We start from the raw sequence: 15,031 nt of genomic DNA, 5'->3' as shown, positions 1-15,031 counted from the left end.
GATATGCCTCGTCATATTTTATGTCTTTGTTTTGGTACTGGACGTTTGGTTTAGATTCATTGTCTGTTTAAATGTTGTACATATGTATTTGGTTATATATGTATATGTTTTTCTGGTAGTCCTTTCTCACACTTGTCAATGGCTTGCCAGCAGTGCAGAACAGCAGATGGGAAATGTTAAAGTATCGTACCAGAGGCTTAAAATTATAAGAAAATTATCATACCTGAGTCATAAACAAGAGAACAAATAGGCATGAATGAGTCACTCCCCCTCCCCCCCCCCCTTTAAAAGTCTGACCCCCCCAGCCTTAAACTAACATCCTCATAGATCTGTCACTCACTGTTTGTTCTTCCAAGTGTTTGATTTGGTTGATGACTGCTCTCATTGTTACCTGAGAAATGCAAATGTTCTAATAGCTCGATTAGCATTCATCCATGAAAATCTGCATTTATTTTGCTGTTATGCCACCGTACAAGGAGTCCTACACTGCTAGCAAGAATTGTTTTTATACGTTTATTAAGCCTCACAAATTGTTTTGGAGTGGTAACTTCCCCCTGCAGTGTGACTTTTCTTATTTTAGATATATTTACTGTTTAGCTGAATTCAAAAATAACAAAATCCAATCCAGGGACTCTGTGCACAAAGTTGTTTATCACATAACTAAATGAAAGTTGTTTGACCCAAGCTTGCACTCAATTTACGGATAATTCACAATAGAAATGAGAGTTTTCTATGTGACTCCAGCATGAATGATCAGTGGAACAGCTAAACATCTCACTCCTTCCAGCTGTTATAAATATAAGTCTGGTTTGAACAGCAAGGACACTGACTCCATTTATGTTGTCTACAATAGTCTTACAGACTGTTTATGATTTTATATACAGTAAAAGTGTTTCCAGGTGTTTCAGTACATCTTTAAAACAGTGTTTTGTACCCTCCAAAGTCATTAAAAGCTTTATTCCTCATGATTTATTCCTCAGGATCATCAAGTCACTCACATTTAAAGATATTTTTGTGCATGTACTCTGTACTGTTGTTGATTTAAATGAGAAGAGAGATATACATGTCTATTGTTGAGGCAAGCATATGGCTTTAGTTGTTTTGTGGCTCTTGTTATGCTAAAAGAATATCAATGCCATGCAATCGATTCCCTCAAGGACAACACAGCCGCATAGAAAGCCACTGGCAGAATATACACAGGCCACAATAATAGCTCCTTTCTCTCTGACATACATTAATATGCTGTTGTCATAAAAATTAGATTATTGTCATTTTTTTTCATCTGATACACAATCACCATAGTAATGTAACAGTGATTAAATAAAGAATTCTGTATCCCTGTGCTGACAGTTTCCCTATTAATAAAATGTCAAAATCAGGTTATCTAATGCATATTAAAAGTCGGGAGGCTGCATCCTGGCTCACTGGCTCAAAGCTCATCTCAGGTGGTAATTTGCGGCCCATTTTCCATATAAAAGAGACAGATCCCAGTTAATTCATCCAGCTCGAAAACTAGGAGTGTCTGGCACTCTGATATAGTAATTTGCCACTGTACTCTGTTATACCTGAACTAGTTTTCAGTTTTTGCTCTGGCTTCATCTCTGTCAAATATCTTCGTTCCAGCTGTAACCTCCTAACATCTACACATGCACACAAACATTCACACTCACTTACTGTCATGGAGCAACTTCCTGACAGAGCGGAAGCACTGCCAGAGCAAGTGTTGTATGTTTATGTGGGCATTTTCTGTCTGTGCCAGTTGTGCTCATAAGACCCCTTTGTGTCTCAGGGGATGGATCATTCAAAACATAGTCAACCTCAACCTTCATGATCCTTTCACACACACACACACACACACACACACACACACACACACACACACACACACACACACACACACACACACACACACACACACACACAATGACACAAAGTTTGACGCTTGTTGAAACAAAATAGAAAGTGGAGAGTGAGTCTGGCTTTTTGAGTTCTTTTGAGTCAGTTGAAACCCAGACTCCAGGTCCATGTCTAGTGACTCAGAGGTGGTGATGGGCAAAATTACAAAACCAGAACATTTTATAGGATTATATTAGATAGACGAAGCATTAAATTAATGCTAGTGGACTGAAATGTTGATAGAGGGAGAGGGTGAGAGCAGAGGGAGTCTTTGCCTGTCTCATATTTCTATTCAGTCTCCATTACCAGACCAAAAAAAAAAAGAATATGAACACAGAGTTATATTGTCAGAAAAAGTTACAGCTAGCTTGCAGTTGTTTTTTTAATGCTAGAGAGACTATCTGTTACTCTCAGGGTGAAGCCAAGATTGGTCCTGAGAATGCAAATGTGCCTTTCTGTAACATGCATATCTTTGCTGTACAGCAGAGGATAAGAATAAACACTTTTGTGAGAATGGCACAATATCTTAGTTTTTCTCTACATCCTCAGCAGTGGTTGACCGTGATCGTGTTGCAACTTGTCCAGGTGCAGCTCAAGCCCCCAGCCTCATCTGTTCAAATCCACCTCATGACCGTTATGCATCTTATCCCATCTGTCTTTTTAGTCTCTCTCTCTGCTTGAGTGCGTATCATGAAACCAAAATTAGCGTTTGGGAAAAAGGAATGTTTGAACAGGATGTAATGTGTGCAGCAAGAGACTTGTATCCTATGTAAAACAATAGTAGTCTGTGTGAGGTCTGTGGATGCTGCTGTCTACCTGACTGTGCTCCTTGACCTGCCTTTAGAGGAGCAGAGCAAAATAAAAATGTTTATATCACAAAGTGCATGCATGTGTTGATTGCTTTAGGCTCTGACTGGTGCAAGCCAACTTATCTTGAAGAGTGTTTTTCCCCCCAAAGCAATCATATATTAACACATGTAAATATAATGTAAATGCCTAGTATGATTATAGTTCATGGGTAATCTAAGAGACAGTGCATGCAGAGGTACGTTAAACACTTATGTGCATACACTGTGTGTCTTATAGCAGCCTGGTTAAGGGCCTTCCAATATATAAAAGTACAAACCAAAATGACAGTCATATAAATATATTTGTTGTACAAGTAAGATTGTTATGGGGTTATATTACTGCTGCTTCCATTTTCCTTCCCACCTAAACAAATGTGAATTGAATGTCCTTGTACACACAGTAAAGCTGGCAATATGAGGAAAGGGACACCACGCAAGTACGTTTTTTTCTGTATGTTTTGTGCTTGTGTACAGCTTTTGGAAATACACTCCCTCCTTTATGTTTTTCCTGTCTTCTTCCACATTGACTTAGGTTCTCATCTAGTTTGTTCAACCTACTGATCAGTAGACACATTGTACTGTAGCACATTTTGTGTGTGTGTGTGTGCATGTGAATTCATATTTGACATTCTTAGAGTGGAGTTAGGACTATGTTAGTGGACATGTACGAGAACAGAAATAAAATGATGCATATTACGTTAATGTATTACTGTTAAAAAAGGCATTTTTCAACTCAGTACTATATAGCACTTAGTGTATTACAAACAAACCAAATTGCTGTGTATTTCTTATTGTAGGTTAGATAATATGGAGTTTATGGAAATCTGCAATGTTATTGTATTCTACTCTTTGTTCCCTGATGTTCCTACAGTTTATCTGGTGACATTTTAGTATTAGAAGCAAATATGGTTAGACTATGAATGTTTTAGTGGTGTGTAGATTTTGTGACCCATAATAGTACAGCTGCACTGATAACTTGCTATGAGAAGCTAATGTTACACCATGCATACAGAGAAACCTCAAAATGTAGCATTCCCCTGATCCTATCTCACCATAGTAACAACAGTCTTGATCTGATGAATTTCTACATGTCATGTATGCAGACATTGCTCATATAGAGGTGACAGACCAAAGAAATCACACAACACTCAAACAGTGTCCGGATGTTCACTTCAGCTTGACTGTCAGCAATCTGGAGATACAACACCAGAGCCTGACCAGCACTGTAATATAGTAAAATAATAGAAAATATATATTTTAACATTGTTAGTATTAATTGTCATCAGCCACCTCGTAGGCCTTGACAAACACTAGAATATGGCAGTAAATTAAGGATATGTATTATCATACAGTAGACAACTAGATACACTACAAATATTGAGTATGTGAGTCAGATGTGAATGTGCAAGCAGTGATGTGTAAGGTGTTGTGAAGTGAAAACAAAGCTTACTGTAAGTCAAACAAATAGAAACTCAGAAATGAAAATCTGGTCATTGCTGTTGCCAGACCATTTGCACTGTAACTTGATGTCATTACAGGTGAGTGATGATTTGCAAGCAATAATAAACAGTAAATAAATTATGCGAGTTGTCAGCATGCATATTAAAACATGATCCAATTAAATAATCAGTCAGTGAGTAAATAATATACATGAAATGAAAACAGCATTTTACATTCTGTGTTGAACACAATAACTTACTTATTTAATCATTCCTGATGTAATTATAGCACATTTAGATGTTTTTTTCACAGGAACGTGAGCAATTACTGCATTGCTTAATGAACATAATGCAAAGTTCTTCCAACAATCCGGTTTTTAAAATGTGTGCAGAAGCATAAATAAATCTCTTCATAATTCAGACCAGAAAGCTTCAGAAATACTGAATCAAAAACAATACCAAAAAAGACAACCTTAAAGCATTTTTTATTTTATTTTGTTGTTCTTAATTTTGACAGGGAGCTTTCACTCATATTATTTTTGTATGAACAGTTACAACAGCAAAGGAAAACAAAAGGTACTGAAAACAATTAAAAATAAAAAAGCAAGTTCAAAAGCACCACCACTGAGGGAGGAGAAGACACAAAAGGGATTCAGATGTCAAGGTATTTCTGTACAGGTTACTTTCAAACCTATCACGAGTGCTTTGACTCATAGCATTTAAGTTTAGTACAGAGGGAAAGTTCTACAGTTTCAAACACTTGTCTTGACACATTCATCTGCTGAATTTGGAAAGTTTCTCTGTGTGTACTGAAGATCTGGATTTAAGACATAACTGTCTGGGATACCAAAAGATGTTCAAAACTCTATTAGGACTGCAACTAATGATTATTTTCGATTAATCTGTCAATTATTGTCTTGATTAATTGATCAGTTGTGTGTTTTGTAAAGATTCAAGTTTCTAGAAACTTTTCTGTTTGCCACAAAGTAACAGAAATTCTTCTTTGATGCGGTTCAGTTAAAGAAAAAGGGAGACAAATGTAACAATAATGAATCAGAAACAGTAAAACAGTAAAAACATGACAGTAAAATAAGTCATAAATAACATCAGTACTGTTAAAAGACAATTCAGATGTGAATATCTGTATGTGTCTAGTGTGATATATTGAGGGCAGAAATGTCAGAAAAAGTGGTTTGAAATAATATCATATCAATAGTATTATATCAAATAGTTGGATATCCATTTCTGTCAATCAGGTAATCCTTGCAACACTAAATCTATGAACAGGCAATGTACTGTAGGAAGTGTATGACTTGGCCTGCCCAGGGAGCAAGGCATTGATATTCATGTGAGTGTCCAGCAAACTAATGCTTCTCATTTGTACCTAAGGCACATCATAAGTGGCAGTCTTTACCCTGACAATCTGGCTCTTTGACTTCAAAGGGTGGCGTGAAGAAAGTTCCTATTATTCTGCTGCAGCAGAAATCATTAGACTCCAAATCTCTGATGTGGCCGTTGAGCTAAAATAAGTGGTAAATTAATACCTAGCCACTGTACTACTATTGTGGTGTAAGGTCTTGCTTAGAATATAGTGTCTCCCTCTCGTTGTATATACTGTATCTCCCAGGTGTATGGCAGTGAGCAGGAAGCAAGAGAAGAAAAGTTAAAGGGCAGGAAGTGTGAGTTCCACAAGAATTAGCTTACACAACATGAAAGCTAATGCTATTTTTGACAAATGACACTTGCTACACAAGTCCAAAGTGCTTTTGAAATAAACAGTTTACAGGATGTTTTTTTTTTTAGTTTTCAGAAACTCCATACACTTGCTGTTTTTTCCCTCCAGCATCAGTATGGGCAGTAAACAAGCCTACTGTATGTGTCAGCAAACAGCTCTGCTAAAGCACCCTTGAGCAAGACACTAAATCCATACATGTAACCTACAGATGTTGTGTAGGTCGATTGAAGCCTCTGACCTCCTTTTGGGGGAGACACAGAAAAAAAGGCCAAAATCTTAAACTTTCCTCAGTTTCCACAGTAACTGTTATCAGTAATGAGAAGTGTTTATAATTTCAAATCAGCTATCACCTTACAGTTGCAAATCCCAAGAACGCAATGGTACTTTAACAGTTTTGGCTTTAGGTGGTTGACTTGTTTGCTTTCGTACCAGGGCCAGTGTGGATAGTGTAGGAGGGCTGATCAATGTCCAATACAATCAGCCAGGTACCACCTGCTCTGAGTTGGAAGAGTTGTGAACTACACATGTTGCATATAGGTGTAAGGTGAGAGTGTGGAGGATTTGGAGTTGTTTAAAGACACCTTTGTGGGAGCTGAACTGAGTAATGTAAGTAATGTAACACGTAATTGAACTTCTTACTTTGGCTGTTGAGTAATTATAAATGAATGTGACTACTTTTTAGATGAGTAATATGTAATGAGTAATTCATTAAATATATATTGACTGCATATGGATTATGCTTCTCCAATTCCTGCTGGAAAACCAAAACATCTCATTTTCGGGACCTGCCATATTGCTTGTGTGATGTAACGCCTGACGGAGGATTGAGAGTGGCTGTCACAGCTGTCAATCACACCTAGTTCTTATATTATCAAATATTAAAAAACCAATATATCAGAAACTGTCTTTTGGAAAAATGTATTTGACATGCAATTTGATTTTTTAGTTTGACACATGTCCCATCTGCTAACATGGAGGGGGGCAGGGATTTATGACCTGTACTGCACTGCAGTCAGCCACCAGGGGGCCATAAAGATGTTTTGGCTTCATTTTTGGGGAGCTGTCACACATCCATCTTAATATGTAGTTGACCAACACTGGTCCAAAAATAGTAGTCACCTTGATGGCACTGTTTGTATCAGATTTAAGGTGACAATAGAGATTTAGTCCCTTTTTCACATGGGAGGAAGGTTTTATACTGAATGATTAAAGAAATGAATATATTGACCACATCATGATCAGTCACAAAGGAAACCCTGTGTAACAGCTGATTCCCTTCTACTACAGAGTGAGTGATGTGAGTGAATTCACTGTCAGCCTCTCAGAGAGACGCCACACTCCTGATTGATTTGTAGACACAGCTCACTACTCAGAAGTGGCAAGTACAATCTTTGTCAGCTCAACTGACAAAATTATTTAAGGGAGCTGATGAACTTCCGGGCTTTCTTCAGTACCATTACTGAGCTCTGAATTTGATTTAGTGACGACCCCAAAACACGTGTTAAGATTCTATGTCTGCTCATTAATCCAAAATATTCTGCCTGTTTAAAACTGGACTGAAACAAATAAGAGATTTTATTTAAGGCCCACTTAGAGATATTATTGCGTGCTACGTTGACTCTTATAGGAACTAAGTGCTGAAGTGAGCTGAGACACTAGTTATGATATTCAGAGCTCCATTTGTCTTTTTGTTAAATTCAAGCTGTAACATGCAGCCTTAACATGCAAGCCACTCAGCTTGACAGACTGATTTATTCATGTTTTTGTCAACAGTTTTTCTGTGTGTTCATTGTGACTTGTGCTTTAAGTTGACTTCATGTGAGTTCTGGGACGGTTTGTGCACAGTTATATCGTGCTTTCTGGGTTTTTTGGTTTTCTGTTAGCTCTGCATTTCCCCTCTGTGTTCCTGTGACTTCCCAGCCTATCAGTTCCTTTCTTCCTCCTTCTGTTCCACCTGCACCTCATCCTCTCATCAGTTTAGCTCTTGTTTAAGTCCTGGTTTTCAGTTCGGTCTTGTTGGATCCTTTGTTCAGTTTTGTTCTGCTCTGCTTTGGTCTGCTTTCTCTTTCTGTTTTGCTCTGATCTGCCACCTTTGTTTTTGCCTGCACAAGTCTTAAATAAAGAAGTTATTCTTCAGCCTTAATCAACCCACAGTCTCCTGCATTTGGGTCCACGTCCTCTACTCCACATAACAACACGCTTCACACACTTCTCCCATTTCTGCTAAACATAATAATAATTCATAGATGTGTGTGATATTTATATACACATACGTATCTGTACATTCATGTCAAACATATGGTTTCTGAACAGTAGGTGTGACTATAAAAATGACCTGAACATACAACCTTTCTTATTCATCTGAAAATGTATTGTGTGTGATGAAACAACACCATATCCTATTAGTGCACATGGTTTTGTACCATTTATTTAGCTTACTCTCATCACTGTGATTTTTATCCAAGATTATTGCACTGCATTTTCAGGTTAACCATTAGCATAACTATCTATTTACCCCAGTCTGTATTCAAATGTTCAACTTTTCTTGGAATGAAATCCTAAAGTTACATTACATAGAAATACAGTACCCCAAAGGATAATGTAACCTTTTCTAGGTTTAGGGTATGACCACCAGTTTCAGTTATTTCAATTTAGCTTATGTTTCATCTGTCATTTTGAAATGGTGGACAGCTTGAGCCACCATTGCTATGACAAAGAAGCCAGTCAGAGGTGAAAATCAATGCAGTTATGAAATCAAATGGAAGTCCATAGTGGTTGAATTCACTTAAAAATGACCCAGAAATTAAAAATAAACAGATTTATGGTGTCGATTGTAAAATCCGTTTTTACAATGCCATAATTTTTTGCTTAGTTTTTAGATGTGCAGGCTTGTATCGTCAACTTTTTACAAAAATCAAAGAACTGGATTTCCTCTAATGCAGCTATTCATCTTTTACACCAGGACAGTTTCATGTCAATCTACGCCATAGAAGTGCTCCAACTGTGAGTCACATACTGTAGAATTGTCTGTGGGAAAAAAAAAATGAACCTTTCCTTCCACTTCACTCCATAGTATTTTCTGCATATTAGTCAACAGTGCCTCTGATGCCCGTCCTCATTAACGTCAAGCTATGTGGCATTTCCTGTTATGACACATGCTCACCACATAAAACACTGACAACTGTCAAGCTCTGCAGGTACAAAAGGCCCTGACAGTGAAGCTGAAAAACAACAACACGTTTATTTATTTATTTTAAAATCACATTTTTTTTGAAATCCAAGTGACTTGTATGATAAGCCTGTATTGTATTTAACAAGTGGCATTTCTTTCTACTCTTAAAATGAATATTAATTGAACATCAGTATTTAACATTCACACACACATGCGCGCCAAGGCCAAGACTTGCTCCGTACAGGACATCTCGTTGGCAATGGCCTCCTTTAAAAAATAAATTAAAAATGTGCTGAATTTTAGTCTCAGTTTGCCCAGACTGATATAACATGTGTTATGAATATAAACATTGCTCAAATCCCTGCAGCCACAGCAGTGGAGCCAAAATAATTTGGAGCTTATCATGATGTGCCATGTGTAGTTTCGCATTTATTTCACATGAAAAATACTTTTCTCATGTTTTGTCATTCCTTTATACTGTTAAAGGATAAGATTAAGATTAAGATTTCTTTATTGTTATTTTTCAGCCCTCACATTGAAACAAAATTTTATCCTCTCTAAGACGGGTGATCCCATGAAAAGATCAAATCCAACAAAGAATTCATTCTCCGTAATCAAAGACTGATATATAGTACGTAGCTTATTCTTTTGTACTGTAGACCTCTGTTGTTGTTCTGCTGTGTTCTCTGTGCTGTAGTATTGTTTAGTAGTAATGGCAAAAATGAATCTATATCTCAATTTGGACATTCTCAGGGTTTTTGTGTTGGTAAATCTGTTTCATTCATTGTAAGAAAGTAATGGTGAATGAAGAAGTAGCACTGAGTAAGGTGATTATACTAGATAAAGAGCTGCAAGAGCATATTGCAGTTTGAGTCATATTGTAAACCTGAATCTTAATCCAATGTCCTTAATGTAAGTGCATTAAATGATGAATGATATGCAGAAGCAGGCAGCGGCAGCCACATCATATTCAAGTATCTTTAGCCCAACACATATAATCCATTTGTTTGTGAGCAGTCAGGACTTTGGGGTGAAACTAATTGTCTTGATTAACGGTGGAGAATGGGCTACTCACTGATTAAAACAGGCATTAGGAAATAAACATGAGCACTCAGGTCAAATGAAGTTAGTTCTTTTTTCATTAGTTGGCAGCAAGTAATTTGCTTACATCAGAAAACAACCAAAAACTGCAGTAGCTTGTGTAAAGACTCATGACCATACAGAACTATGTAGTGCTATTTATTGCACCCAGCCACTGTGTAATGACAGCATCTTGTAGGTGAGTGCATGCGCTTGTCATCAAGGTGATAACCAGCAGCATGTATTATGAGAATGAATCTATTCATATCTGTAATCAGGTGAGAAAATGAAGCTGAATAAGAGAAAGGAGTAGCAGAAGTGGTGATGTCATTCACAGTGAAATCCCTCATGAAGAGAAAGGTAGGTGTGTAAATAGTGGTAAGATGACTAGACAAAAACGTCAGCCTGATATCTCGTAACCAGAGATGATAACTCATCAGCAAACACAAACTGCAAGCTCAGATCAGTGTGCAGAGTCATCTTCAGTCTGTATCTCTTGTAGCTGCAACAGTTTGTGAAATTCACTACGAGATAGTCAGAAACAGCTAGCTGCCTCGCGTCACCACAGTCCTGTGAACTTTCAGCAGGTTCACATGTATTTTATGACTCAAAACCATCTACATTGTTTAACTAAAAATATTCTTTTGTAATATCAAAATTTTAATGATTTAGGCATTTTACACGTCATGCAAAAACAAAATTGTAAGTTAATGCGATATATTGCCCAGCCTAAAGTTCTCATATTAAACTACCTGTTATTGCTGGCCAGACATTAACTTTCCACCATAAGCTGTGCTGTTTACACAATTTGCCAGATTTGCCGGGACTTCAGGCAAATCAAGCTAACTGTAGCCTCTTCCTGTGTAAGCGGGTCCACCCCCCCCCCCCCCCCCCTCCTCCACCCTGCCCTTCATCTGCATCCTCATGAACTGTATTGATTTCTGTCCAGGAACTGGAAGTAATGAAGCTCTTAAGTTAAGAGTTGGATAGGGCTGCACCCATCAGCCTTGCAGCCAGAGACGTCTGTAAAACTGTTGACAGGACACCTCGAACTACAAACAAGGTCAATCATGACTTTGTATTATGAATTTTCGATCCATGGAGGTTTTATATTTGTAAAACTTTCCTCGAGCCAAGAAAAGTGATTTAATAATCAGTGATGTCATCACAATGTAAATGAGGGCGTGGCCAGCAGGGGAAACACTACTGCACATCCTCGGTAAGCCAGACAACGCTGAAGCAAACCTTGAAGCTAGAAACTTCTTTCGGCGTATGCACCAACTGAGAAATTCTTATTGGACTGAATGAGCGTCATTTTATGTCTGGTATCCATCTCTTGTAGTACATCCATGGTCAGGACAAACACCCGGCACATGAACTGTTTGTCCCTCTCCCCTCGGGCAGGAAGCTACGCAGTATCCGAGCGAAAACCTCCAGGCTGAGAAACAGCTTTGTCCCAGATGCTGTGAGACTACTAAACTGTTCGGACTCTGCTTCGATAAATGCACTTTATACTACCCGTCTGTGATGCACTTTTAACTACCAGTCACTTTAACTATGTTTTATTTGTATATGATGTTTTAGCCTGTTTTAGCTTATTTTATATTAGATTTAATTTATTTTAGTATCTGAGACCTGAGTACTATATCTCACTCACATGTCTGACATGATGACTGACAAAAGCATCTTGAATCTTGAATCTTGAAATCTTGTTATACAGCATTCATATAAAACACCATCCCTACTGCTAGAACCTGTATACATTTTACAAACAGTTGCCACAATATGAAATAGATTGAAGTGGAGCCTGCACTTTGAAAAATCTAGTTAGCATTAGTTTATTGTTACAGTGTGACAATGCAAACTATAATGCTAGTAAGATAATGTAAGTTGCTATATTTCAGTTCATTGCTCAATAACATCACTAAATGGCTAGTATATCTTTAATTCAGCATGACATTGTAATCAACTGTAACTTAATTTATCAATTAGAGTTTACACAAGGAAAGTTTGCTGACAAAGACAATGAGATAAGATAAGATGAGGAATTAATTGCCCTTACAACCTCCTCCAGTACTTGTGGAGGACGTGCCAGAGGACAAGTTTAAACATTTTCAGTGTTGTTTCAAATCCATGATCATTTTAAAGGTGCCAGATTGTACTACTGTTATAATGTACGGCGCCATACTGACAGGGAATTCTAATCTTATGCCCACCCCATTATATCAATGAGGAGAGGCTTAATAACAGAAACACCTCTCTGTATAATGAAATATAGTTCTGCAGTATCACAAACAGCTCCAAACACCCTCCAAAATGACCATACAGTTGATTTAATGCCTCTCTGAAAACAGTTTCAACAAAAACTGAAAATTATAACCTTCATGAGGTGAGGATTTACTGCAGGACTGTTGCATTAGACTACAATACTTTTAGTAAGGTGACATGATGCACTGGCAACTACTGGCAACGACTAATTTATGGCGTAATTTAGTATTGTTTATTCAAGTAATTCAACTGTGGTTTACAAGAAGCTATCTGGCAGACACCACCTCAGACAAGCATAGCCAGACAGAGGAGTTTTGTTGTCAGTACTGTTTCGGGTAAAATAAGCCAACTCATTCCAGAGGCAACGTGTTTTTCACAATGCTGAGGGTGTTAAAAATATGTGGCGATGATGATGATGATGATAACAGGGTGCAAAAACAGATGGTGGTTTAGAATAGTTATCAAAACTAACTAAAGTAATATATCAACTCTGCCAGGCCAGTAAAAAATTACAGCTTTGCACAGAGTTTTAATCTTGATATTGATCTTGTACATTTAGTGACTGAAAATATATTTCTGAGTTAAAACGGTTAGGAAGTGATCCTCTCCTGACCTCCGAAATCTAGGCGGTTTGGCTGTTTTTGCATCTGGGTGCTGCCAGCTGAATATTCTATAGTGTTTCCCCTGCCTGGCGGATTCCCCCTCGGCCCATAGACTTTACATTGTGATGATGTCACAGATTTTAAAAATGGTTTTCCCAGTTCAAAGAAATTTTTACAAATATAAGAGTCATCATTGACCTTGTCTGTTGTCCGAGGTGTCCTGTCTCTCACACACACTCGTAACTAGAGATGACTTTGAGAAATAAACTAACTGGACACTTCCTGCACTCTCCTGAATTTTCATGCCGAGCATCATTCACATCTGATGAAGGGGGACGAATGGCAGAACTTGAGTGCACAATTATTGAAATGCTACAGGCTTTGTGATATTGAAATGACTTTGCTCTCCTTTGTGAAGACTGAAACCATGTTCATTGCTGGCTGCAGCTTTAAGCAGCTTGTACCCAGGTATTTCTGCACCACATTTACTGTTCACACATTTTTTCTGTTTATTGGAACATTTACACATTCCAGGTTAATGTTTTGTTTGTTTCATTTCATTCTCTTCAGTTTACAATTTAAAGTCGTGGCAGTTCTTCTCACTTAGAATATATTATTTATTGCAAATTTCTTTCTTGTGGATGTAGTTCTCTCATCAGTGTTGTCTTTGCCATCCAAAGCTGTGTAAAGTAATGATTTGCAGCTGTTTCGTCAAGTGTGTTGTAGCTACTTCTAACATACATTGATAGAGTCCTGTTACCCATATTTCATACTGTTCTGGGACATTATCATTTTTGACAAAGTCACGATTGGACGTTGGATGATCAGCATTGAAAGTCATGTCATCTGTGAAGGCATCCAACCAAGCTTCATCACTGGGCTTGCTGTACTTTTGATCACCTGCCACATGTTCAACTTGCAATACAAAGAGGAAGCTGCAAGGACACTAGAGTTTGTTAAAAGGTATATCCTCTCCTGGTATTAAATATTGTTGCGATATGTTGCCCTTCTTTTTAGCTCTGTCCAGTAATGTTGAATTGTCATTTACTATAAGCTGTGACTTTCTCTTTTGTTTCTATATTGACTTTATGTTTACAGCTGTACCTTTTGACAGTGAAGTTTAAGCTGATGTGCATTTAAATGTAATGCTGAATTCAGACCAAATGTATTAAAACACTACACGTTTTTGAATCACAATTCTTCCTCTTTAAAGGGAGGCAAAGAGATAAAGAGAGAGAACCCCCCCCCCCTCTCTCTCTCTCTTTGAAAATTTAAAAGGACTTCATGACAGTAGTTTTTGTGTTGACAAAGCACTGCAGGACAAAATATATACACATATACCAATGTTTGCCAATATAATTCATTTAAATTGAATTTGATATCAATAGAGAGGGTGGGGGAAAGAGTGAGAAAGAAAACATAGAAATACATTGAGGGGAATGGAAGAGGGCTTCACTATGCTTGCACCTGCAGTTTGAACCCAGAATAATGCAGGACTTTAATCTTTCTACTAACAGGATATTTTTTCAGAGGGTAAGGCCCATAACACTGGTTTGATTTGCTTTTATTTCCTCCTTGGTGTGAGTAATTGGGATGTCTCGGTATCCTTGAGTAATGTACATGGCATTATCATTAGGTGACATCAGAATTATTAAAGTAATATTTGTTAAGCAACTAAAATACCGAAATCATCAAGGACAGTATTATGATTGCATTTTTTTATCTTGAAGTTGAATACCAACACTCCTAATGCGTTGAAATAAGGATGACTCACATACTGCCATAATGGAAACAACTGGTCTGTTTTAATCACATTTACTCAGAGTTCACTACTATGAGAACACATCTTAGAGTTTTATTTGCTGAATGTAATGGTGCTCTGTATTAAGTGCAAATGACCTTTACTTACCACACTTCATTTCTTACATGCTTCTCTCGAATTACATTTTAGGTATAAGAGGAACAAAGACCAGCTAGGGGACGGCAGTGTC

General features: G+C 37.6%; 1 protein-coding gene across 1 annotated transcript in view; it reads left to right on the top strand.

Annotated features, from left to right (window-relative positions):
- LOC128377121 (thyroxine 5-deiodinase-like) overlaps positions 1 to 15,031 on the top strand; it is a 175,118-nt gene that overhangs the window by 159,343 nt on the left and 744 nt on the right. The window lies entirely within an intron of this gene.

The sequence above is a fragment of the Scomber japonicus genome, chromosome 17, assembly GCF_027409825.1.
Source record: "Scomber japonicus isolate fScoJap1 chromosome 17, fScoJap1.pri, whole genome shotgun sequence".
Classification (NCBI taxonomy): domain Eukaryota; kingdom Metazoa; phylum Chordata; class Actinopteri; order Scombriformes; family Scombridae; genus Scomber; species Scomber japonicus.
Note: the sequence above shows the minus strand (reverse complement) of the source record. Positions and strands in the feature narration are given on the sequence as shown.